A 26,600-nucleotide genomic window follows, 5' to 3' on the forward strand; every position below is an offset into this window, starting at 1 on the left:
GATTTTGAGGTTTTTATGTCCTAGTATATGGTCAATTTTTGTTTAGGTTCCATGAACTGCTGAGAAGAAAGTATATTCCTTTCTGTCTCCATTTAGCTTTCGCCAAAGATCTATCATATCAAACTTTTTTAGTATTCTATTTACCTCTTTGACTTCTTTCTTATTTATTTTGTGGTTTGATTTATCTAATTTTGAGAGTGCAAGGTTGAGATCTCCCATTATTATATTTTTGCTGTCTATTTCTTTTTGTAGCTCTCTTAATTTCTCTTTTAAGAATTTAGATGCTACGGGGGCGGAGCCAAGATGGCGGAGAAGAAACACATGACTCAGTGAACGTCCTCACTCCCTCACAACCAATTAGATAAATTAAGTCTCAAAATTAGCTCAGGACTGATAGATACCACAAGGACTGGAAGCACGACTTACCAGCTGAAGAGAATCTGGAGTTTCATCAGGAAAGGTCAGTTCTCAGGGGAGGAATAAGAAAGACCAGCACAGACGGTGGGGTAGGGGAACACTGCGCCCATTGCGCTGGGAAGGGCTCTGGGATCAGAGAAGCCACTGAGGTAAAGGAATCTGGCACAGGCTGTTAGCTCTTCTCTGCTAAATATTTAGCAGTTCAGAAGAGAAAGCCAAAATATTTTAAAACTCAGATTAGATTTTCCCCGATCCTGGGGGGTGACTCAGCAAATCTCTTGGCACCAGGGGGTGTGGCCACAGCTACCTCCTGAGAATAGTTAAGAGACTGACAAGTGGGTGGATACGGCCCAAGGCAACACACACTGCCTAGCTTAGCTGGAGGGAGTGGAACTCAGCTCCAGGAAGTCCCAGAGAAGCGGAACCTTTGAACTAGGGACCGCAGTTTCTGGCAGACACTTCCAGTTTGAGCGCAGGAGCTTCTCAGGTCACCTGCTGCAGACATTCACTCCCCACCCGGACACATAGGCTGGGCTTCCTGCAGTCTTCACTATTCTACGCCCTCGAAGCACAGCAGTGCTAATCACCTCTGAGGCACCTCCAGGGAGGGGGTGGGGAACTCTCTCCCAGAGCTCTCTCTTAGCTAAGGCGCAGGAGCCGCTGCATCCATCCGGTCTGGGAGGAAGCTGGTAAAGAAGTAAATAATTTCCTACCCCAGGGACAGACCCCAAAACATTTTTTAAGTATGAGCAAAAAAGCTAGAAAAACTATAGATTCCTTCTATACAGAGAAAGAGCAGGTATCCAACCCCGAGGAAGTTAACAGCAAAGATTCAGAAGATAACAACCTAAAGGGGAACGATTCCTGCCCCCCATCACATAACTCTCTCCTAGAAGAAGCTCTTAAAAAATTGAGGGAGATCGAAGAAAAATGGGGAAAAGAAAGGGAAGTTATGATAGAGAATAACAACGTCCTGAAATTGGAGTTGGAAAAAATAAAGAATTCACAGGAGATGCAGGGAAACAAAATTAGTGAATTAGAAAAGGTTAAAAAAACACAGGAAAGTAGGATTTCTGAATTGGAAAAGATAAAAAAGTCTCAAGAAAATAGAATTTCTGAATTGGAAAAAGAAAATAATTCTCAAAAAAAAAAATTAGGGAAATGGAAAAAAATTCAATAGAGCAAAATAATTCATTTAAAAACGAAATTGGGCATTTACAAAAAGAACTAAAAACTGTGAAAGAAGAAAATAACTCCTTAAAAGTCAGGATGGAACAAATAGAAATGAATGATTCACAGAGAACCCAAGAATCAGTCAAACAAAACAAAAAAAATGAGAAGCTGGAGAACAACGTCAAATACTTACTGGGAAAATCTATAGACCTGGAAAATAGATCTAGGAGAGATAATCTGAGGATTATTGGACTTCCAGAAAACTATGACCAAAAAAAGAGCCTAGATTCTATTTTACAGGAAATTATCAAAGAGAACTGTCCAGAGATAATAGAAACAGAAGGGAAAGTAGATGTGGAAAGACTTCATCGAACTCCTTCTGAAATAGACCCTAAAAAAAGAACACCACGGAATATTGTGGCTAAGCTGCAGAATTACCACACAAAGGAGAAAATCCTGCAAGCAGCTAGAAAAAAACAATTTAAATACCAAGGTGCCACAATAAGGGTCACCCAAGATCTGGCTGCCTCCACATTAAAAGATAGAAGGGCCTGGAACCTGATATTCCATAAGGCAAAAGATCAAGGACTGCAACCAAGAATGAACTACCCAGCTAAGTTTAGCATCTTTTTCCATGGAAGAAGATGGTCATTCAATGAAACAGAGGAATTCTATATGTTTCTAAGAAAAAAACCAGACTTAAAAAAAAAATTTGATCTACATCCACAAGACTGAAGAGAAACAGAAAAAGGTACACAGAACCCTTGAGAACTGTAACTCTGTTGTGGGTATATAAAAAATACTCAAGGATAATATGATTTTACTGATATAAAAGAAAAAAAGGGGGGTGTAGTAAAGGGAAGGAGTGATAAAAAGAGGGAAACTACATCCCAGGAAGAGACATAGAAAATACACCATATCTGAATCTTACTCTCATCAGAAGAGGCTCAAAGAGTAAATAATTAACATATTTGTTTTTCAGAGAATTTTCTCTCGCCTCATTAAAAGGGGGGAGAGGAAAAGGGAAAAGGAAAAGGAGAATAAGTGAAGGGACTTGGAGGGAGGGGGGAGAGATCCTAAAAAAAAAAAAAAAAAAAGAGGGAGGGTTGCGCGTCACAAGGGGGGTCGGTAAATTAAATATCGGGGAGGGGGATCAGGGGGGTCAAGGGAAAAAAGCATAATCTGGGGATAATATGATGGCAGGAAATACAGAATTAGTAATTTTAACTGTAAATGTAAATGGGATGAACGATCCCATCAAACGGAGACAGATAGTAGATTGGATCAAAAAGCAGAACCCTACAATATGTTGCCTACAGGAAACACACTTAAAGCAGGGAGATACATACAGAGTAAAGGTAATAGGTTGGAACAGAGCCTATTATGCTTCAAGTAAAGCCAAAAAAGCAGGGGTAGCTATCCTTATCTCAGATCAAGCAAAAGCAGAAGTAGATCTCGTTAAAAAAGATAAGGAAGGAAACTATATCCTGCTGAAAGGTAGCATAAATAATGAAGCCATATCAATACTAAACATATATGCACCAAGTGGTATAGCATCTAACTTTCTAAAGGAAAAGTTAAGAGAACTGCAAGAAGAAATAGACAGTAAAACTATAATAGTGGGAGATCTCAACCTTGCACTCTCAGATTTAGACAAATCAAACCACAAAACAAACAAGAAAGAAATTAAAAAAGTAAATAGAACATTAGAAAAACTAGGTATGATAGACCTTTGGAGAAAACTGAATGGCAATAGGAAGGAATATACTTTCTTCTCAGCAGTTCATGGATCCTATACAAAAATTGACCATATACTAGGACATAAAGATCTCAAAATTAAATGTAGGAAGGCAGAAATAATAAATGCCTTCTTCTCAGATCACAATGCAATAAAAGCTACATTCAGTAAAAAGTTAGGGGTAAATAGACCAAAAAGTAATTGGAAACTGAATAATCTCATCTTAAAGAATGACTGGGTGAAAGAGCAAATTATAGAAACAATTAACAATTTCACCCAAGATAATGATAATGATGAGACATCATATCAAAATCTTTGGGATGCAGCTAAAGCGGTAATAAGGGGAAATTTTATATCTTTAGAGGCTTATTTGAAGAAAATTGAGAAAGAGAAGATTAACGAATTGGGCTTACAACTTAAAAGTCTAGAAAAAGACCAAATTATAAACCCCCAACCAAAAATTAAACTCGAAATACAAAAATTAAAAGGAGAAATCAATAAAATTGAAAGTAAAAAAACTATTGAATTAATAAATAAAACCAAGAGTTGGTTTTATGAAAAAGCCAATAAAATAGATAAACCTTTGGTAAATTTGATCAAAAAAAAGAAAGAGGAAAATCAAATTGATAGTCTTACAAATGAAAAGGGGGATCTTTCCACCAATGAAGAGGAAATTAGAGAAATAATAAGGAGTTACTTTGCCCAACTTTATGCCAATAAATTTGATAACTTAAGTGAAATGGATGACTTCCTCCAAAAATATAGGCTCCCTAGATTAACAGAGGAGGAGATAAATTGCTTAAATAGTCCCATTTCAGAAAAAGAAATAGAACAAGCTATTAATCAACTCCCCAGGAAAAAATCCCCAGGGCCAGATGGATTCACATGTGAATTCTACCAAACATTTAAAGAACAATTAGCCCCAATGTTATATAAATTATTTGAAAAAATAGGGGATGAAGGAGTCCTACAAAATTCCTTTTATGACACAGACATGGTACTGATACCTAAACCTGGTAGATCGAAAACTGAGAAAGAAAATTATAGACCAATCTCCTTAATGAATATTGATGCTAAAATCTTAAATAAGATATTAGCAAAAAGACTTCAGAAAATCATCTCCAAGATAATACACTATGATCAAGTAGGATTTATTCCAGGAATGCAGGGCTGGTTTAATATTAGGAAAACTATTAATATAATTGACCATATTAATAATCAAATTAATAAGAACCATATGATCATCTCAATAGATGCAGAAAAAGCATTTGACAAAATCCAACATCCATTCCTACTAAAAACTCTTGAGAGTATAGGAATAAATGGATTATTCCTTAGAATAATCAGGAGTATATATTTAAGACCGTCAGTAAGCATAATATGCAATAGAAATAAACTGCAACCTTTCCCAGTAAGATCAGGAGTGAAACAAGGTTGCCCACTATCACCATTACTATTCAATATAGTACTAGAAACGCTAGCCTCGGCAATAAGAGCCGAGAAAGAGATTCAAGGAATTAGAGTAGGAAATGAGGAAATTAAACTATCACTTTTTGCAGATAACATGATGATATACTTAGAGAACCCCAAAGACTCTGCTAAAAAGCTACTAGAAATAATTCAAAATTTCAGCAAAGTGGCAGGATACAAAATAAATCCACATAAATCCTCGGCATTTTTATATATCACTAACAAAATGCAACAGCAAGAGATACAAAGAGAAATTCCATTCCAAACAAATGTTGAGAGTATAAAGTATTTGGGAATCCATCTACCAAAGAAAAGTCAGGAATTATATGAAAAAAATTACAAAACACTAGCCACAAAAATAAAATCAGATTTAAATAATTGGAAAGACATTCAGTGCTCTTGGATAGGCCGAGCGAATATAATAAAGATGACAATACTCCCCAAACTAATCTATTTATTTAGTGCTATACCAATCAGACTCCCAAGAAACTATTTTAATGACCTAGAAAAAATAACAACAAAATTCATATGGAAGAATAAAAGGTCAAGAATTGCAAGGGAACTAATGAAAAAAAACTCAGAGGAAGGTGGTCTAAGTGTACCTGATCTAAAGCTATATTATATAGCAGCAGTCACCAAAACCATTTGGTATTGGCTACGAAATAGACCGGTAGATCAGTGGAACAGATTAGATACAAAGGACAAAAAAGGGTACATCTATAGCAATCTAATCTTTGACAAACCCAAAGATTCCAACATTAGGGATAAAAATTCATTATTCGGAAAAAACTGTTGGGAAAACTGGAAATTAGTATGGCAGAAATTAGATATGGATCCACACTTAACACCATATACCAAGATAAGATCAAAATGGGTCCATGATTTAGGCATAAAGAGGGAGATAATAAATAGATTAGAGGAACAGAGGATAATCTACCTCTCAGACTTGTGGAGGAGGAAGGAATTTATGACCAGAGGAGAACTAGAGATCATTATTGATCACAAAATAGAAGATTTTGATTACATCAAACTAAAAAGTTTCTGTACCAATAATACTAACGCAAACAAGATTAGAAGGGAAGTAACAAATTGGGAAAATATTTTTAAAAACAAAGTTTCTGACAAAGGTCTCATTTCCAAAATATATAGAGAACTGACCATAATTTATAAGAAACGGAACCATTCTCCAACTGATAAATGGTCAAAGGATATGAACAGACAATTCTCAGAGGAAGAAATTGAAACTATATCCACTCACATGAAAGAGTGTTCCAAATCACTACTGATCAGAGAAATGCAAATTAAGACCACTCTGAGATACCACTACACACCTGTCAGATTGGCTAAGATGACAGGAACAAATAATGACAAATGTTGGAGGGGATGTGGGGAAATTGGGACACTAATACATTGCTGGTGGAGTTGTGAAAGAATCCAGCCATTCTGGAGAGCAATCTGGAATTATGCCCAAAAAGTTATCAAACTGTGCATACCCTTTGACCCAGCAGCGCTACTACTGGGATTATATCCCAAAGAAATACTAAAGAGCGGAAAGAGACATATATGTGCCAAAATGTTTGTGGCAGCTCTTTTTGTTGTAGCTAGAAACTGGAAGATGAATGGATGTCCATCAGTTGGAGAATGGTTGGGTAAATTGTGGTATATGAAAGTTATGGAATATTATTGCTCGGTAAGAAATGACCAGCAGGAGGAAATCCAGAGAGGATTGGAGAGACTTAAATCAACTGATGCTGAGTGAAATGAGCAGAACCAGAAGATCACTGTATACTTCAACAACAATACTATATGAGGATGTATTCTGATGGAAGTGGAAATCTTCAACATAAAGAAGATCCATCTCACTTCCAGTTGATCAATGATGGACAGAGGTAGATACACCCAGAGAAGAAACACTGGGAGGGGAATGTAAATTGTTAGCACTACAATCTGTCTGCCCAGGTTGCATGTACCTTCGGATTCTAATGTTTATTGTGCAACAAGAAAATGATATTCACACACATGTATTGTACTTAGACTATATTGTAACACATGTAAAATGTATGGTATTGCCTGTCGTCAGGGGGAGGGAATAGAGGGAGGGGGGGTAATTTGGAAAAATGAATACAAGGGATAATATTATAAAATATATATATATATATAATAAAAAAAAAAAAAAAGAATTTAGATGCTGCACCACTTGGTGCATATATGTTTAATATTGATACTGCTTCATTTTTGATGCTACCCTTTAGCAGGATATAATGCCCTTCCTTATTTCTTTTAATTAAATCAATTTTTGTTTTTGCTTGATCTGAGATGAGGATGGCTACCCTGGCTGTTTTGGTTTTGCCTGAAGCATAGTAGATTCTGCTCCACCCTTTTACTTTTAGTTTGAATGTATCACCCTGTTTCAGGTGTATTTCCTGTAAACAACATATAGTAGGATTTTGACTTTTAATCCAATCTGCTAACTGCTTCCTCTTTATGAGGGAATTTACCCCATTCACATTCATGGTTAGAATGACTAATTCTATATTGCTTGCCATCCTGTTAACCCCTGCTTATGCTTTTCTCCTTTCCTTCCCTCTTACCCCTCTACCCAGTATTAAACTTGTGAACACCACTTGCTTTTCACAGCCCTCCCTTTTTAGTATCCCTCCCCCACCTTAAAGTTCCTTCCCTTATTTTACCCCTTTTCCTCACAATTTCTGTATTCCCTTCCCCTTAGCTTACTCCTTCCCTCTCACTTTTCAATGAAGTTGAAGAATTTTCATCATAAATCGAATATTTCTATTGATACACACTATGTTCATCTCCCTCCTTTCTTTCTCTCAGATATAATAGTTTATTTTTGCCTCTTCATGAGATGTAGTACCATCACTTTACACTTTTTTATGGTATAATTTCCTTTCCACCTCTAGTTTCCAGGACAAATTATACATATGTTCTTTACATATTTTTATAACAGAAGTATAGTTCTCAAGATTTCTTTTTACCTTTTTAGAAATCTCTTGAGTTCTGTATTTGAAGATCAAATATTTTATGTAGGTCTGGTTTTTTCATCAAGAATAGATGGAATTCATTTATTTCATTAAATGTCCATCTTCTTCCCTGGAAAACGATGCTCATTTTTGCTGGGTAAGTTATCCTTGGCTGCATACCAAGTTCCTTAGTGGGATGACTTCTTAAGACTCTCTTGCCAAGCTTCCCATTTCTCTTCTAGCTCTCTTGTGAGAGCCTTTTTGATTTCCTGTATGAGATTCTTTTGTATTGAGAAGCAGCTCATATCCCCCTTAGGGGATTCCTCTGGGGATAGTCTCTTTTTAGTCTCCTCAGTGTTTGAAGTCTGCTCTCTCTCCATACAGAAGTTGTCAATGGTTAGAGCCCTTTTGAATTTTTGTTCATTTTGTCAGAGAATCAAAGAAAGCAAATTGACAAGAGAAACAATTGGTCTGTTTTTTGGGGGATGGGGCTGGATGGCATTAATGGGCTTCTTCTACAGACTGAGGGGGGAGGCAAAAGGGAGGCACTAACGGGATAGAGTTGGCTGTGCTGAGTGCTGTGCTGAGTCTGGGCTCTGAGGCTCTGAGAAAGGGCTGAGTCAGTCCAGGTGGGGTTTGGGGGTGGCCGGGTCCCAAGAAATGCTAATTTTCTGGGGTTTTATTGTTCACCTCCAGTGTTTACACCCTCTCTGCTGCTCCTGGCTTGCTGTCAAGGCAGAGTATCCACACTGGGGTAAAAGCCTTTTAGCAGAAACCGCAGAGATTGTACCCCTCCCCCTCTGGTCTGAGCTGTGTAAGCTGCCTGTCTAGCTCTGGCTTGCCTGCCCTCAGTCTGTGCCCAGTCTGTTCGACCCTCCCCCGAGCAAACACAGACCTTTTCTGGCAAATTTCAAGGATGTCTTCTCTTGGTGATTATTTGTGTGTTTCTTTCTCGGTCAAGCATTAACTTTGAGGCTTGTCATGAAGTAAGTTCTGAGAGAAAACACGGAGCTCAAGCAGCTATCTGCCTCCATGCCGCCATCATGGCCGGAAGTCCCCTGAAATGCCATTTTTAATATAATCTCCCCAACTTTTATTTTCTCATTTTGTCATCTTTGTTCCTTTTCAACCCCTCCCCCTCACTTTTTAAAATAGATACCGTTAAAAATCTGGATGAATATCATTTATTGAGTTATTCATATAGTATTTTTAATGAATAAAAAAATTAATATATGGAAAGTTAAAAATAACAATTTAAAATTCAGATTTCTTATAAAAACATTTTTAAATCGAATTTATTCATCTTGGAAACACAGAATTATTTTCCACCTTAAAAACAGTGATCTATAAAATATTTTTTTTAAATTTGTCAAATTTTATGAAAGTATGACTTTTCTTATTTGCAACAATTCAAAATATATTTTGTTCAGCAAAACCATTTTTAAGTTAATCTACAGAAAAAAAAAAATGAACTTTTGCAGGTACAATTCTCTCCTTTTAGATGTGAAGGATTGTTGAGTGCAAATTCTTTCATTTATATTTCTATCCCAAGTAACTTTTAGCTATTTACATTCAAAATGATAATAGAGTAGGTGATGTATTGTTTTATGAAGTAAATAAATATAAATCTCTAAGAAATCAAGTGTTTTCTTAGTTTTTGATGAAAACACAATTCATAATAATCTTAATTTTATAGAATTACTGAGTTAAAAATAACATATTCCTTCTGTCAGTCAAAGTGATGTTACAGTATAGAATAGGTATGGACAGAACCATTGTGTTGATTTGTTATTGTTTTATCATAATGATAAGGTTTGTGTGTGTGTGTGTGTTTTTCTTTTTGTTTTTTTTTTTGTTTGTTTTGTTTTGTTTTGTTTTTTTCCCAAGGGGCTTCTATGAGAAGTGAAAGCTTGGATGAGATAGGATGAAGCGAGGCAAAAGAAAACTATGTTTTAAAAAGAATCATTAAAATATTTAAAATCAAAATAAATACCAATGGAAAGATAAAATAAAATTATTAGGTTACTTTTTATGTACACTACAATTCTCAACAGCTTTAGTCCATTATCACTCAGAATATTATTTAATTATATTATTTATTTAGCTTAAGCAAATTAAAAGTAGTGCTTTGGCAAAAGAGATCTGTGGTAACTAATGAAAGAAGTAATGTGATCTCTCTACAATCCCCCTTATCTTTTCTCCTCTCTAATTATAAAATATTTAAAGTGGATTTAAATCATTGTTATACATTTGAGAAAGTTAAGGAGTCATTTTCTTGAGAGAAAATATTTAATTTTATCTGAGATTCCTTGTGTTTGATATTACTTCAGTTTCTTTTTACCTTCCTGGTTAAGTGTATGTTATTAATAACACTTTGGGGCTGCAATATGACTGTATTCGTACACATGAAGAGCATGTTCTTCAATGGAGACAATTCCTATATTTGAAAAATATTCACACATTAATATGTAATTGCACCATAAGTCTCCCTTCTTATTGAAACTCATTTTGTACTTCTGCCCAGTTGCCCTGCTTATATGAATTCCTCATGACCTCTTTGTAAATAATTTGGCTTGTTGATTCAAGAAAGTCGAACTACTTATTTCCTGATGGTTACATGACATCTGGTACTGTTGGTTACCATTGTTTCCCAGCTGTCCACACAAATATCACATTAATTCAGGCTAGCTTTCAGTGTGTCCTAAAAGTACTTTGTTCAATTCCTTATTGCCATTTTTCCTTTGTTAGTTAATTATGAAAGTATCTTGCCGGTTTAGGTGTCCAACACTGTTGGCTCATTCGTCATCCAGTAGTGCTATATCAAAAGTAGTATGACATATTTTGTTCAAGAACAACCATACACAACGAGACTTTCCTCTTGAGAATTTTTCCTTGCTATATTATTTGGTGAATGTAGCATAAATAGTATTTCAGTATTTCAATGGATATGTGATCTAATCTACATGACCTCAAAACTACAGCTATTAATCAAGCCGTGTGTTTTCATCCTATACAATATTCAAAGGTAAAATAATTCGAATATTGGAAAACTTTCTTTGATTTTTATTTAAATAATTTGTGGATAGCAGTACAACCATCATTTGGGTACTCCATCTCTCATATATGATTTATTTTTTGTCCTTGCTGTAACCTTTTACACCATTTTCTGAATACAACAGTATTGATAATAGTGACTACCTAAAATACTAGTTTTCATGACCCTTATTATGCCTAATTCATTATGTATGGCTATGTGAAAATTTGTAATCATCTTAAAAAGCTTCAAAATTTAAAAACAAATAAAAGGAAAAGCCAATGAGCTGCAGTAGAAATTGAAGAGGATCTATCATTAAAAATACATTCTAATTCTACATATGATTTTGGATCTTTGCACCCCAGCTTCCTTAGATAAGATTACATTAAAAATTCTTAATTCATTTAATTCTTTAAATTCATGTATTATTTATAAAGAATGAGAACTACATAAGCTTAATTGCATCATAATTACTGAGAAATTTTCAAAAATTTTCAAAAATTAAGGAACAAATTTAGTAATAATTGATATAGAAAAAAACATGTTCATTGAAACTGAACCATGACTTAATAGCTCTCATATAAAATATTTATTGAAATACAATTTAAAACAGTTAAAATGCTTGTTAATTGTTTCCAATGCTTATGGTCTTATTTATTTATTACAGGGAATTAAATGCATCATCTTAATTTGCAAAAAGATACAAATCCAGAAAGAGAAGCTTATAACATGAATTTTAAATGTTAAATATTATTTTAAAAATATTTTACGTAAAATCCCAAATCAAGTTCTTTTATAAAACTTACTTATATTTAGACATAAAAATATAAAATTTTGTCACTTTGGAATGATAAGAGTTTATTTCTATATTGAATTAGCCAACTGATAAAAGAGTCAGGGATAATGTAAATATTTTAAATATGACTAAAATATTTCAAAACTATAAAACATATTTAACCAAAAACTGTCTTTTGAAAAAGCAAAATGTTCCTACTTACCTATGCAGGAAGAAATTTATCCAACTTAATCAATTAAAAAATCACAGAATGTCTTCCATTGATTATCATTTTATAACGTAAATTTTAAGAACAAAGTCATAATTTAGCAATAATTCTCCTATGAAATAATGGAGTGCGTGGAGGGTTTGCAAGTTTGTCCAAGGAGTTGAAGAAATTTGTATTTTAGAATTTTAAAATTTTAATTAGAAGATTTTAATCTTTGGTGCAATGAATTTTTTTTCAAAGTTTTAAAATGATACATAAATGAAAACAAAGTATTAGACAAATATAGAAATGTAAAAATAAATCAGAAAGATTTATAATGTTTCTTTTGGAGAAATAAGAAAGAGAATGGTTGTCTATATGACCAAGTATTTTAAATCATTTTCTGAAGAAGCCATGAGGTATAGTGAATAATCTGCTGAAGTTGGAGTCAGAAGGACTCTGTATTCTTTTTTTTTTTTTTTTCTTTTGACAGGTGATTGAGCTTCACCTGTATAATGAGTATAGAAATAATAATAGAAAGTTTAGCTAGTTTTATAAGATTGTTGTAATATTCCAGTTACATTTTGAATGTATTATTTTATTAGTTTTAAATATTTTAATTTTTTTTCTATATAGTGCTAATAAGTTTGATGAAAGACAATATGATAAATTTGGTTTTCTGAAGTCAGTAGAAGGGTGTATGATCTTTAATTAAACTTTTGTGAGAGAAGAAGCAGGAAAATTGCCTAAGAACATATTCTGAATAGTTACCAATATTATAGTTAAATGGTAGGAAGCCATTAAAATATTCAGCCTACCTCATTTTTCAAACTTAATTACTCTATAGTCATTTTCTATAGAGATCATAGGTCTTAAGCTTGAAGGAATATTGAAAGTATTATAGTCCACTGACCCATTTTATGAATAAGAAAAATGAGATCTAAAAATAGCAAATTATTTGTTATTTACCAAGTCACAGAATCTTTTGCTAGTTATGAGCAAAACTAAATTGGAATCTATTTCCCATAATTGCAAATAGACTGTGTTTAACAATCCTATGTAAGATTTGGTACAAATTATTTCTTATAGAAAGATGACACAGTAAAGTTAATAATAAAAGGCTGGATATATAGTAATGTTTAATGAAATAGCAACATATTTCTAATTATTGGCTATGAGGCAGATTTTGTTATCAGGATTCCAAAATTATGAGAATATGGGTAGATGGAAATATAATTAACAAACTTAGATAGTTTTATCACCAGTATTTTTATTCTTTATATTTTCCTTCTATTTGGACGTAGGGAGTGGAATAATTATGAGTCAGAGAAACCAATCAGGAGAATTTGAAAGATGTACTGGATTTCGTCATGTGTTAAGAATGGACAGTTCTTAATTTCTAAAAAGTAAATATCTCATGCCAAAATGGATATTGATGAATATCTTCCCTTGATTTCAGAAGAACTCTTGGTTAAAAAAAAATCCTTTGATTTAAAGGAAATTAGCAGTTTATCTGAAAGTTATTATATTTTAGAGTTGTCTAGGATACTGAGATATTATTTTTACCATAATAACATAGTCTGCATATGTGAAAAGCAAAATTTGAACCCAGATCTTCATGACTTCAACACTGATCTTCTACCTACTATGCCATAATCCTCATTCTTATACATATGAGCGATAATAAATGCTGGTTTTGAATTGATGAATTGTACTCTATTCACATAGATATATTGCCACTGAATCAGTTTTATAAAATATAGTAAAAATTACAAAATCCCACCCTGTTTTCTGGTTGCTAAATTAAATAAAATCCAATAATATTTAATTTTAAGCTTCATGCACTGTTCTACATAAAATGTAAAAAAAAAATGTTGATCACTGTGAATAGAAGAATTAGATTGCTTCAAATATTTTAATCCTTTCATCTTTTAAAAAAATGTTTAAAAAGATATTACACATCAGTTTATATTTTATTAATAAAAATACTACAGTATATTTATGATCTTGTCCACATGGATATTTCCTCCCATGAGATTATTTAAACTTCTTTTCTGTCTTTCAAGTGTTGTTTTCTTATCTGTCTTCCCACATATTTTTCTCAGAGACATTTTCCTTTATATATTCTGGCATCTTTTCTCTGACATTAGAACAGAGAATGTGTTAGTTCCTCCTTACCATATCCAGATATTCAGATCATGTCATTTACATATTAATTTTAATAAAATTATAACTACTTCACAATTCCTTTTTGGCATTGATTTCATCCTATGGATGATCCTACATGCATTTCTTTTTTGATTCATTTATTAAAAAGAACTATATATAGCATTTGCCATGTGCCAGACATTGCGTGAACTACTGAATATTGTACAATCAGGAAGCTTTCAATCTTTGGGTGAAAGCAATATATATACAAATAACATATACAAATACACATAGTGCAAACATAATTAAGTAATTTGAGATAAAAGTGTTTGGAATTCTTCAGATGTTCTAGTATTTTATTACTGAAAGTATTACAATATCACCAATGAAATGTTCCTATGAAAAAATGCAAGTATATTTCAAGGAGAAGCTTAGAGAGGTCAAAAGAGCTTTGTAAACCCTGCATCCTCTAATCTTATTAAACACCCATCCCAATTTATCCCTTTTTAAAAGGTTTGCTTATTAAAACAGTTTTAATGTTTTTGTTTGCTTTGCTTTGCTTTTTTTAGGGGGGAGTTTCTTGTTATGATTTTCCATGCAAAATTATAATAATAAGTTCCAATGTCCTTTTCTCATCTTTTCCCTAATTTTATGAATCAATAAATTGTTTGAATAGGCCAAGTTGGAATTGTTTTAATTGGATACATATTCTTTCATTACCTTTCTTCTACTTTACAAATAATTTTGTTCTTTATAGTAAAGAATTATTGTTCTCACTATGCACAGATAGCTGACTCAAACATGACTCTAAAAATGAGTAATTCCCTGGGTGTTAAACTACAACCAGTGATTATTCTTTTTTTTTTTTTTTTGAGTCTATGCTTTTTATTTTTTTCTTTTTAAAAATCTTCAGCTACATAGGTACTTTAATTCTTTGTTATTAATAATAACAGTAACCACTATATAAAACTTTAAAATTTGCAAAGTATTTTACTCATTTCATTAGGATTTAAAAAAATATTTCTGGATACCACTGAACTCAAATAAACAAGCATTCAATAAATATAAAGGCATAACTACGCCTTTATATTGATTTAATATGGATGAATAAAGACCTAGCATATGTAAATATTTATACACACCTTAAAAGGTTATATACATGCTAGCTAATATCACATCAGATTTTATATGTTTTACTTTATGTTATCTCTTTATTGGGTGAGTATTTTGTATTTAGAGAACCAGGAGTAAATTTAATGAATACAAGTAGTCTAAAACCTGTTTAGTAATGAGCACCCTTTGCTCTATCCCCCCAAAACTATATAAAAGCACAAACCATTGCCAAGGACAGAGGGTTTTTTTTTTATTTGTTTGGTTCATTTTTGTTTTATTTTGTTTGTATTTTATTTGTGTCATGGGTTTCCACAACCAAAGGATGTTTAATCAAGCAGATAATCTACTGGTAATCCACCTAATGTTGAGTCAGACAACATCTTAGAAGGCAGAGAATTGTACTTGATGTTTTATCATGTTCCACAAACATGAAAATAGCAGTTAAAGTATTAAAATCATGCCTTTAATATTATGAAAATAAACAATGTGTCCTCCATCCTAGTTAGTATCTTGGCAGAGTTCTAATTCTGTCTCTTAACCCAGTGATATATGAGATGAAGACAAAAAAGACTATGATTCACGATTTGCAATGTATACATATCATTAAGGTGACCTCCACAAAAAGCTATGAACTAGAATGTGGAAAGTAAGGATGAAGGGCCTGAATGGACTAATTAAAAAACATAAAAGTGGAAGGAAAATTGGCAATATTAATGCTATAAAACAAAGGAATATGGAGACATGGTACAAATAATGATGACAGTGAAGCTATAATAAAAATAACAAGTATATTGGAAACCTAAGAGCCTAGGTTTGTTTGTATGTTGTTTTTCCCCAACTTTTAAAATAGCAACAACAACAAAAAATGAAATTTAATTTAAAAATTTAAACACACCAAGATTAAATTTTGAAAATGTGAAATGTTGAAAGAAAAAAATTAAGAAAATAAAGTGAGGGATAGAGGCCTGAGCCAGTAGTGGAGAAAATGCAGAGACTCACCTGAGGCTCTTCCTGTTCCCCTCCAAATAACTTTGAAAACAAATTCTGGAGTTGCATAGCCCACAAAAAGGCAGAATGAGATAATCTTCCAGCCCAAAACAACTTATAATTTTGACAGGAGAAGTCTTTTACAACTGGATGAGAGTGGAGCACCGTCCAGTGTAGGGGTCCATCAGCAAAGAATGGATCCCACCAAACCAGGAGCAGATCATGGGAGTGATTGAATCAGCAGGTGCTGTGGCTGCTACAAAAACTCCCAGCCCACAGATGATAAGGAGGTCAAACAATTGTTTGAAGGAGGTTACAGGGGTATCTCTGCTAGTACATGTGGCAGGACTCTTTTACTTTGTCTATAATAAGATTTGAATTGCAGTTCTAGGTGTCAGTTCTAGGGCAAGGAGGAGCACTAACATACCAGAGCTCATTGCCACAGTGAAGCAGTGACTTTGGTTATAGTTCCAGGGAAGAAAGCAGTGCTTGTGGTCCCTCATAGATGAAAGCACAGGCCAGGACAATAATAAACATGTCTCTCCTTATATCCTATTATTTTCTTTTCAAAAATGTCATTGCAAATTAATTGCTCTAAAAATTAGCATGAAGGAATTATATAAGAACCAAGCTAATGCACAGAGAAACATTTTTGAGAAATGTGTTATGAAAAGAATCTGTATTTGTGCTCATTTGTATGTAGTTGTATATAGATGCAATCACACTTCAATTTACATTCTGTTGAACTTAATCCATTATATGGATATATAAAATTAAATATATAAAATGTATAAAAGCAAAGGTTTTAAGTAAATGGGAGGAAAACATGCCTTGAATGGCTCTGACCACATGATGTAAATAGATGAATACTAGAAATTCACTCAAGTAACAGTCTCTGTTGCATAAATGTTTGCAAATTTGTTGATATTTTAAATTTTAGATATATTTAATGTAACTTTTCAGTTTTTATCTAAGATTTTGACATCATATGAACAAAGCTTAAAAATAAATACAAAAATAGAATTTTTTAATCCTTCATTAATAATTTTCACCAAGTGAATAAAATTCTATTTTATTAGTTCTTTTAAGTTTTTTTTTTTTTTTTTTTTTTTTTTTTTTTTACAAAAGGAAGAAATAACTTTTTCCCTAGAAAATGTCCTTATCTGAGAAATATTCATCATACTAACTTCTGTTGCCAATTTGGAAGGGTGAGCTAAATGGAGAAGTTGATTTTTAAATTGGGTATACTCTTTAAAAAGGAGTTTGGTGGATTCCTATGCCATTTAAAATAAAGATACACATATGGAGATACTATTGGAATAAAAAAAAAAAACTTAGGGCAAACTGAGAAAAGAAACTAAGAAAAACTTTTAAAAAGTAAAAAAAAAAAATAAGTTTATTATAACATACAATGATATGTGTAATACAGGCCAAGTTCTAAGCTCTAGTTATTGGTTGCTTTCAAAGGCAAATTTTTGTCACAAGAAAACACAATCATAATAGCTGCAAATATCTGAAGGAGGAAAAGTAAGTGGATGAGAACTGGAACATGCATAAGCATACTACGTTGACATTCCATTTGATTGAAACTAGCCTCTTGCCAGAACTATGTTAAATCTATTTGATAATGCAATTTCAATAGACATGTGATGGAAGTTCCATACTCATGCAGAGTAAGAACTATAGGGACTGAATGTGGATCAAAGCATAATATTTTCACCTTTTTGTGGTTGATATTCTTTTTTTCTTTTTTTTTTTTCTCATGTTTTATTTTTCCCCTTTTAATCTGATTTTTCTTATGTAACATATTAAATATGGAAATATGTTTAGAAGAATTGCACATATTTAAAGCTATCATATTTATAGTAGCTCTTTTCTAGGGACAAAAACCCTGAAAATTGAGGGGATACCCATCAATTGGAGAATGACTGAAGAAACTGTAGTATGCACTTGTGATGGAACAGTGTTATGCTATTGGAAAAGATGAGCAGAATGCTTTTAGGGAAAAAACCTTGAAAGACTTTCATAAGATGGTGCAAAGTGAAGTGTACTATATATAAAACAATAGCAATATTGTAAGATCATCAACTGTATTTGGAAAAATAAAATACTATTAAAATAATTATAAAAAATAGATTAGAAAAAAAATTCTATCTGGTAGAGTCACAGTTTCCCTTTACATCCAACAGTATTTAGGGGTGAAAGACTTTTAATTACTTAATAAAATCAATGATGCTTACTTCAAATACAAAAATTTAAATAAATAACCACTAATATTAATTTATTAATTAGTGAAATAATAATGTTCTATCAACTGATATAGTTATGTAATGGCATGAAAGTTCAAAGGTATTCCTATATAGTTCCTTTTTGACCAAACTTCTCCTCCTCCCTCTCTCCCATTCTGCAAATAGTTGGAAGCCTAGAATACCTCCCTGGGTACAAGTACTCTTTCATATTATAGCAAAAAATCCACAAAATAGTTTACTTTCTACATAATATACTTGCCACAGTTAGCTCAAATCAAAGACATTTATGGTGTTGCAAGAATAGTAATAGCAAAACATTTTTTCACTCTGCAATAAACAAACAAGTCATCAGTTGAAATAGTAGACTACATATACCTAGAGTATACTTGTATAAATGAATGCTCATAGAGATCGCATGTGTCCAAAGTATATTGGAGAAAGGGAAACATACCTTCAATACTTCAAGTTTGCAGGAGGATGTTGAACTAAGTACAATATTAATGTTATACTTAATATGAACGTAATGCATGTTATTGAAAGAAGCAGATAAAAGTTAAAGTTAAATCATATAGTTAGGTCAGAGATAAAAGGATGCTTGTTAGTGGTTATGGGCTTCGGTTGACTATGTGGTAAGCATGGATTTGCTGGATTATTAAGAGTAATAATCCACTGGCCTTCAGTTTTTGGATTATCTTTTCACTTGGTTGTGGACATGAGCTCACACATTGCTTTAATGAACGTTACTGAAATCTTACTATGCAGGACATACTCTTGAATACTGTTTACACATTTTGGATTACTTGGAATGTTTCTGAATAAAATAATTTTCTTAACATATATCTATAAAGTAGACATTGAAACCATGAAAAGTTTAAGTGGCCTCAACTAAACCATGCTATAATTATTCTGTTCACTTACTCCAATATAGTGATTTATATTGAGCTTTGATTTAGAAGACATTAATTCTAGTTCTCCTTTTGCGACTCTTTTAATCCATTTATGTGACTTTCTTTACTTATTCAGATAAATCACTTCACCATTTTGAGAATTTAATTCATCTGTAAAATGACACTGTCCAAGATGATCTCTGTGTAAATCTAAAAAGATCATATTAATGTATCACGTCCTAGTTCTTATGTGTGTATGTGAGCTTGTGTGTGTGTTTGGATTTTCACATAATAGGTACTTTAAAATATTTGTTGAATTTAATTACAATGTAAATCTACATTTATAAATAATTTTAAAACAAAGAAAAAGAGCTAATCTGGGAAGATTAAATGGAATAATTGATATTAGAGTGATTTTAAACCATATACCATAATAAGCATGGTATTATCATTTTTGTTATTAAACTATATGTTATTAAAACTTATAGTTGACTTTTTGAAAGTTATATCTAAAAATTATTTTAAGAAGAGAGTTTTTTTTAAACTGACTTTAAGTGCTTTTTATTGAAGTGAATAAATTAAATTGTTCTTTTAATATATTTTTCCAGTTTTACTTCATATTTCTGGGGAAATTTATCTGTTTTAATAGGAAAAAAGTGAACATGAAAATGTCATTGATACACTTAATAATAATTATGGTACAGGATGTTAAGGCCAAATGCAAATAGACACAGTACAAAGTAAAATGAAGCTGAAGAAAATATGTGCAAAGCATATATAAAAAGGACACTGGCCAGGGAATCAGAGTATCTAAGTTCTCCTCATTAATTGTTTGATTTGGAGCTGTGAAACTCATTTTTAGAAATCTGCTACTACAAGTCAAGAATAACTAAGAAAACAGTAAGTCAGTGTTATTCTTTGATGTTACAAGTAAATAAACATACCAAAGTTTTATAAAAGAATAAAATTTGCATATACATAAACATGCATGCATTGATATCCCAAGAATGGCAAGGCATAGCATGATGGGTGACAGAAGCAGAATATAAAACTCTATACTATTCTCTCCTTGTTATTCTCCAAGGAAAACTATGATTCTTTTCAGACGGTTAGTGAGAGGACAGTCAACAGAAATTTGGCTACACTAATCTCTCCCAAGAGTGAATGTCCTGGTACGGAATTATATCTATTCCCTTAAATAGTGTTAGTCTGAGGGATATAATCAGATTTAATCCTAAAGTCTGTATCAAAGATTTGAATCCCTTCTAATTGAACTGCATTTCCACAATGAACATATCAAGAAATTATCAAAGAATATTCACTTACTCAAATTAATAGCAAAACAGAAATCAGAGAAAGTATGCACAGGAGAATATATTTACCAGAATAGATGAATTGAATGAGTTCTCTCATTAGGTCAGAAGAAGCAGTTCAATGAAGTGGGAGACTTACACAAAGGCAAGTTCCCCAAGTAAACAGGGAATAGGAAAATGATGAAGATTGCCATCTCTTCTAATGTATTCCCAGAATCTTGTCTTTCAGGAGCCTAAAGATTCTGTTGTCATCCATATTTCCTGTTGAATCTGGAAGCTCAATAAGAACAGAAAAATTTGGATTTCTGGCCAAGATGGTGGCCTGGAGGAAGACAATTGCTTGAGCTGTGCATTTTCTCTCAGGACTTACTTCATGACAAGCCTCAGAGTTAATGCTTGACGGGAAAAGAAACCCACAAATAATCACCAAAAGAAGCCATTCTTGAAATTCACCAGAGAAGGTCTGTGTTTGCTCGGGGGAAGGTCAAACAGACTGGGCACAAGCTGAGGACAGGCAGGAAGAGCAAGACAAGCAGCTCGCACAGCTTAGACCAGAGGGGGAATGGTACAATCTCTTCCATTTCTGCAAAAAGATTTTTACCCCAATGCTTATACTCCATCTTGGCAGCAAGACAGGAGCTGCTAAGAAGGTGTAATTACCAGAGATGAAGAATAAAACCCGGGAAAGCTAGCGTCTCTTGGGAGCAGCCACCCCCACCACCACCCAGAGTGACTCAGCACGTTCTCAGAGCCTCAGAGCACAGATATAGCACAGTCATCTCTGTCCTTAGTGCCTCCCTGCTGTCTGTTTTCCTCAGTCTGTAGAGGAAGCCCAGTAATACCATCCAGCTCCCCCTCCAGAAACAGACCAATTGTTTCTCTTGTCAATTTGTTTTCTTTGAGTCCCGCTCTGACAAAATGAACAAAAAATTCAAAAGGGCTCTAACAATTGACAGCTTCTGTATGGAGAGAGAACAGACTTAAAATACTGAGGAAACTAAAAGCATATTGTCTCTAGAGGAATCCCCTAAGGGGGATATGAGCTGCTCCTCAATACAAAAGAATCTCATAGAGGAAATCAAAAAGGCTCTCACAAGATAGCTAGAAGAGAAATGGGAAAAGGAAAGGGAAGCTTGGCAAGAGAGCCAGGAAAGTCATCCCAGGCATTTAAAGATAGAGTGGACAAAGAAAACAAATCATTGAGAAATAAAATTAGTGAATTTGAAAAGGTAAACAACTCCAAGGAAAACAGGATTAGTGAGTTGGAAAAAGAAAACAGCTCTCTAAAAAATAAAATGGATGAAATGAAAAAAAAAAAATTCCATAGAAGATAAAATGTCAATTGGACAATTACAAAAAAGATATTAAAAAAGTGAGTGAAGAAAATACATCAGTGAAAATTAGACTCAAACAAGTAGAAATGAATGACTCAAGGAGAAACCAAGAAGTAGTCAAGCAAAACCAGAAAAACGATACAATTGAAAAGAATGTCAAGTACCTTATTGAAAAGACAACAGACCTGGAAAACAGATCCAGGAGAGACAATTTGAGAATAATCAGACTCCCTGAAAAATGTGAGGAAAAAAAGAGCCTGGACACTATTTTCCAGGAAATTATCAAAGAGAACTGCCCAGACGTTTTGGAAACAGAGGGTAAAATAGACATTGAAAAAATTCATCGATCACCTACTGAAATGGACCCTAAAATCAAAACACCAAGAAATAGAGTGGCCATGTTCAAGAACTATTAGACAAAGGAAAAAATACTGGAAGCTGCTAGAAAAAAGCAATTCAGATATGGAGGAGCCACAAGAAGGATAACCCAGGATATTGCAGTGTCTACATTAAAAAAATGAAGGGCCTGGAACATGATATTCCAAAAGACTAAGGAAGTTGGTATGCAGCCAAGAATAACTTACCCAGCAAAATGAGCATCATTTTCCAGGGAAAAAGATGGACATTTAACAAAATAAATAAATTCCATCTATTTTTGATGAAAAAACCAGACCTACATAAAATGTTTCATCTTCAAATACAGAACTCAAGAGATTTTTAAAAGGTAAAAAAGAAACTTTGAGAACTATATTTCTGCCATAAAGATATGTAAAGAACACAGGTATAATTTGTCCTAGAAACTAGAGGTAGAAAGGAAATTATATCACAAAAAAAGGTAAAATGGTGGTACTATATCTCATGAAAAGTCAAAGATAACCTATTATATCTGAGAGAAAGAAAGGAGAGAGATGAACATAGTGTGTATCAATAGAAATATTCGATTTATGATGAAAATTCTTCAACTTCATTGAAAAGTGAGAGGGAAGGAGTAAGCTAAGGGGAAGGCAATACAGAAATTGTGAGGAAAAGGGGTAAAATAAGGGAAGTAACTTTAAGGTCGGGGAGGGATACTAAAAAGGGAGGGCTGTGAAAAGCAAGTGGTGTTCACAAGTTTAATAATGGGGAGGGGGGTAAGAGGGAAGGAAAGGAAAAAAGCATAAGCAGGGGTTAACAGGATGGCAAGCAATATAGAATTAGTCATTCTAAACATAAATGTGAATGGGGTCAACTCCCTCATAAAGAGCAAGCAGTTAGCATACTGGATTAAAAGTCAAAATCCTACTATATATTGTTTATAGGAAACACACCTGAAACAGGATGATACATTCAAACAAAAAGTAAAAGGGTGGAGCAGAATCTACTATGCTTCAGGCAAAGCCAAAACAGCAGGGGTAGCCATCCTCATCTCAGATCAAGTAAAAACAAAATTTGATCTAATTAAAAGAGATAAGAAAGGGCATTATATCCTGCTAAAGGGTAGCTTAGATAATGAAGCAGTATCAATATTAAACATATACTCACCAAGTGGTGCAACATCTAAATTCTTTTTTTTTTTTTTTGTGGTTTAAACATTTTATTTTATTTTTATTTATTTAATAATTTTTATTATATATTTTTTATAATATTATCCCTTGTATTCATTTTTCCAGATTATCCCCCCTCCCTCTACTCCCTCCTCCCGATGACAGACAATCCCATACATTTTACTTGTGTTACAATATAACCTAGATGCAATACATGTGTGTAAATACCATTTTCTTATTGCACAATAAGCATTAGATTCTGAAGGTACATGTAACCTGGGCAGACAGATATTAGTGCTAACAATTTACCTTCATTTCCCTGTGTTTCTTCTCTGGGTGTAGCTACCTCTGTCCATCATTGATCAACTGGAAGTGAGTTGGCTCTTCTTTATGTTGAAGATTTCCACTTCCATCAGAATACATCCTCATACAGTATTGTTGTTGAAGTGTACAGTGATCTTCTGGTTCTGCTCATTTCACTCAGCAACAGTTGATGTAAGTCTCTCCAAGCCTCTCTGTATTCCTCCTGCTGGTCATTCCTTACAGAGCAATAATATTCCATAACCTTCATATACCATAATTTACCCAACCATTCTCCAACTGATGGACATCCATTCAACTTCCAGTTTCTAGCTACAACAAAAAGAGCTGCCACAAACATTTTGGCACATATAGGTTTCTTTCCGCTCTTTAGTATTTCTTTGGGATATAAGCCCAGTAGTAGCACTGCTGGGTCAAAGAGTATGCACAGTTTGATAACTTTTTGGGCATAGTTCCAAATTGCTCTCCAGAATGGCTGGATTCTTTCACAACTCTACCAGCAATGTATTAGAGTCCCAGTTTTCCCACATCCTCTCCAACATTCATCATTATTTGTTCCTGTCATCTTAGCCAATCTGAAAGGTGTGTAGTGGTATCTCAGAGTTCTCTTAATTTGCATTTCTCTGATCAGTAGTGATTTGGAACACTCTTTCATGTGAGTGGATATAGTTTCAATTTCTTCCTCTGAGAATTGTCTGTTCATATGCTTTGACCATTTATCAATTGGAGAATGGTTTGGTTTCTTATAAATTAGGGTCAGTTCTCTATATAGTTTGGAAATGAGACCTTTGTCAGAACCTTTGCTTTTAAAAATATTTTCCCAATTAGTTACATCCCTTCTAATCTTGTTTGAATTAGTATTATTTGTGCAGAAACTTTTTAGTTTGATGTAATCGAAATCTTCTATTTTGTGATCAATAATGATCTCTACTTTTCCTCTGGTCATAAATTCCTTCCTCCTCCACATGTCTGAGAGGTAGACTATCCTCTGTTCCTCTAATCTATTTAATATCTCCCTCTTTATGCCTAAATCATGGACCCATTTTGATCTTATCTTGGTATATGGTGTTAAGTGTGGATCCATATCTAATTTCTGCCATATTAATTTCCAGTTTTCCAGGTACACTTAGACCACCTTCCTCTGAGTTTTTTTTCATTAGTTCCCTTGCAATTCTCGACCTTTTATTCTTCCATTTGAATTTTGTTGTTATTTTTTCTAGGTAATTGAAATAGTTTCTTGGGAGTCTGATTGGTATAGCACTAAATAAATAGATTAGTTTGGGGAGTATTGTCATCTTTATTATATTCGCTGGGCCTATCCAAGAGCACTGAATGTCTTTCCAATTATTTAAATCTGACTTTATTTTTGTGGCAAGTGTTTTGTAATTTTTCTCATATAATTCCTTTCTATTCTTTGGTAGATGGATTCCCAAATACTTTATACTCTCAACATTTGTTTGGAATGGAATTTCTCTTTGTATCTCTTGCTGCTGCATTTTGTTAGTGATATATAAAAATGGTGAGGATTTATGTGGATTTATTTTGTATCCTGCCACTTTGCTGAAATTTTGAATTATTTCTAGTAGCTTTTTAGCAGAGTCTTTGGGTTCTCTAAGTATACCATCATGTCATCTGCAAAAAGTGATAGTTTGATTTCCTCATTTCCTACTCTAATTCCTTGAATCTCTTTCTCGGCTCTTATTGCTGAGACTAGCATTTCTAGTACTATATTGAATAGTAATGGTGATAGTGGGCAACCTTGTTTCACTCCTGATCTTACTGGGAAAGGTTGTAGTTTATTTCTATTGCATATTATGCTTACTGACGGTCTTAAATATATAATCCTGATTATTCTAGGGAATAGTCCATTTATTCCTATACTCTCAAGAGTTTTTAGTAGGAATGGATGTTGGATTTTGTCAAATGCTTTTTCTGCATCTATTGAGATGATCATATGGTTCTTATTAATTTGATTATTAATATGGTCAATTATATTAATAGTTTTCCTAATATTAAACCAGCCCTGCATTCCTAGAATAAATCCTACTTGATCATAGTGTATTATCTTGGAGATGATTTTCAGAAGTCTTTTTGCTAATATCTTATTTAAGATTTTACCATCAATATTCATTAAGGAAATTGGTCTATAATTTTCTTTCTCAGTTTTTGCTCTACCTGGTTTAGGTATCAGTACCATGTCTGTGTCATAAAAGGAGTTTGGTAGGACTCCTTCATCCCCTATTTTTTCAAATAATTTATATAACATTGGGGCTAATTGTTCTTTAAATGTTTGGTAGAGTTCACATGTGAATCCATCTGGTCCTGGGGATTTTTTCCTGGGGAGTTGATTAATAGCTTGTTCTATTTCTTTTTCTGAAATGGGACTATTTAAGCAATTTATTTCCTCCTCTGTTAATCTAGGGAGCATATATTTTTGGAGGAAGTCATCCATTTCACTTAAGTTATCAAATTTATTGGCATAAAGTTAGGCAAAGTAACTCCTTATTATTTCTCTAATTTCCTCTTCATTGGTGGAAAGATCCCCCTTTATATTTGTAAGACTAACAATTTGATTTTCCTCTTTCTTTTTTCTGATCAGATTTACCAAAGGTTTATCTATTTTATTGGCTTTTTCATAAAGCCAACTCTTGGTTTTATTTATTAATTCAATAGTTTTTTAACTTTCAAAATTATTGATTTCTCCCTTTAATTTTTGTATTTCAAGTTTAGTATTTGGTTGGGGGTTTTTAATTTGGTCTTTTTCTCGCCTTTTAAGTTGCATGCCCAATTCATTAATCTTCTCTTTCTCTATTTTCTTCAAATAAGCCTCTAAAGATATAAAACCTCCCCTTATTACTGCTTTAGCTGCATCCCACAGATTTTGGTATGATGTCTCATCATTGTTATTATCTTGGGTGAAATTACTAAT

Source organism: Sminthopsis crassicaudata, chromosome 4 (assembly GCF_048593235.1).
Source record: "Sminthopsis crassicaudata isolate SCR6 chromosome 4, ASM4859323v1, whole genome shotgun sequence".
Classification (NCBI taxonomy): domain Eukaryota; kingdom Metazoa; phylum Chordata; class Mammalia; order Dasyuromorphia; family Dasyuridae; genus Sminthopsis; species Sminthopsis crassicaudata.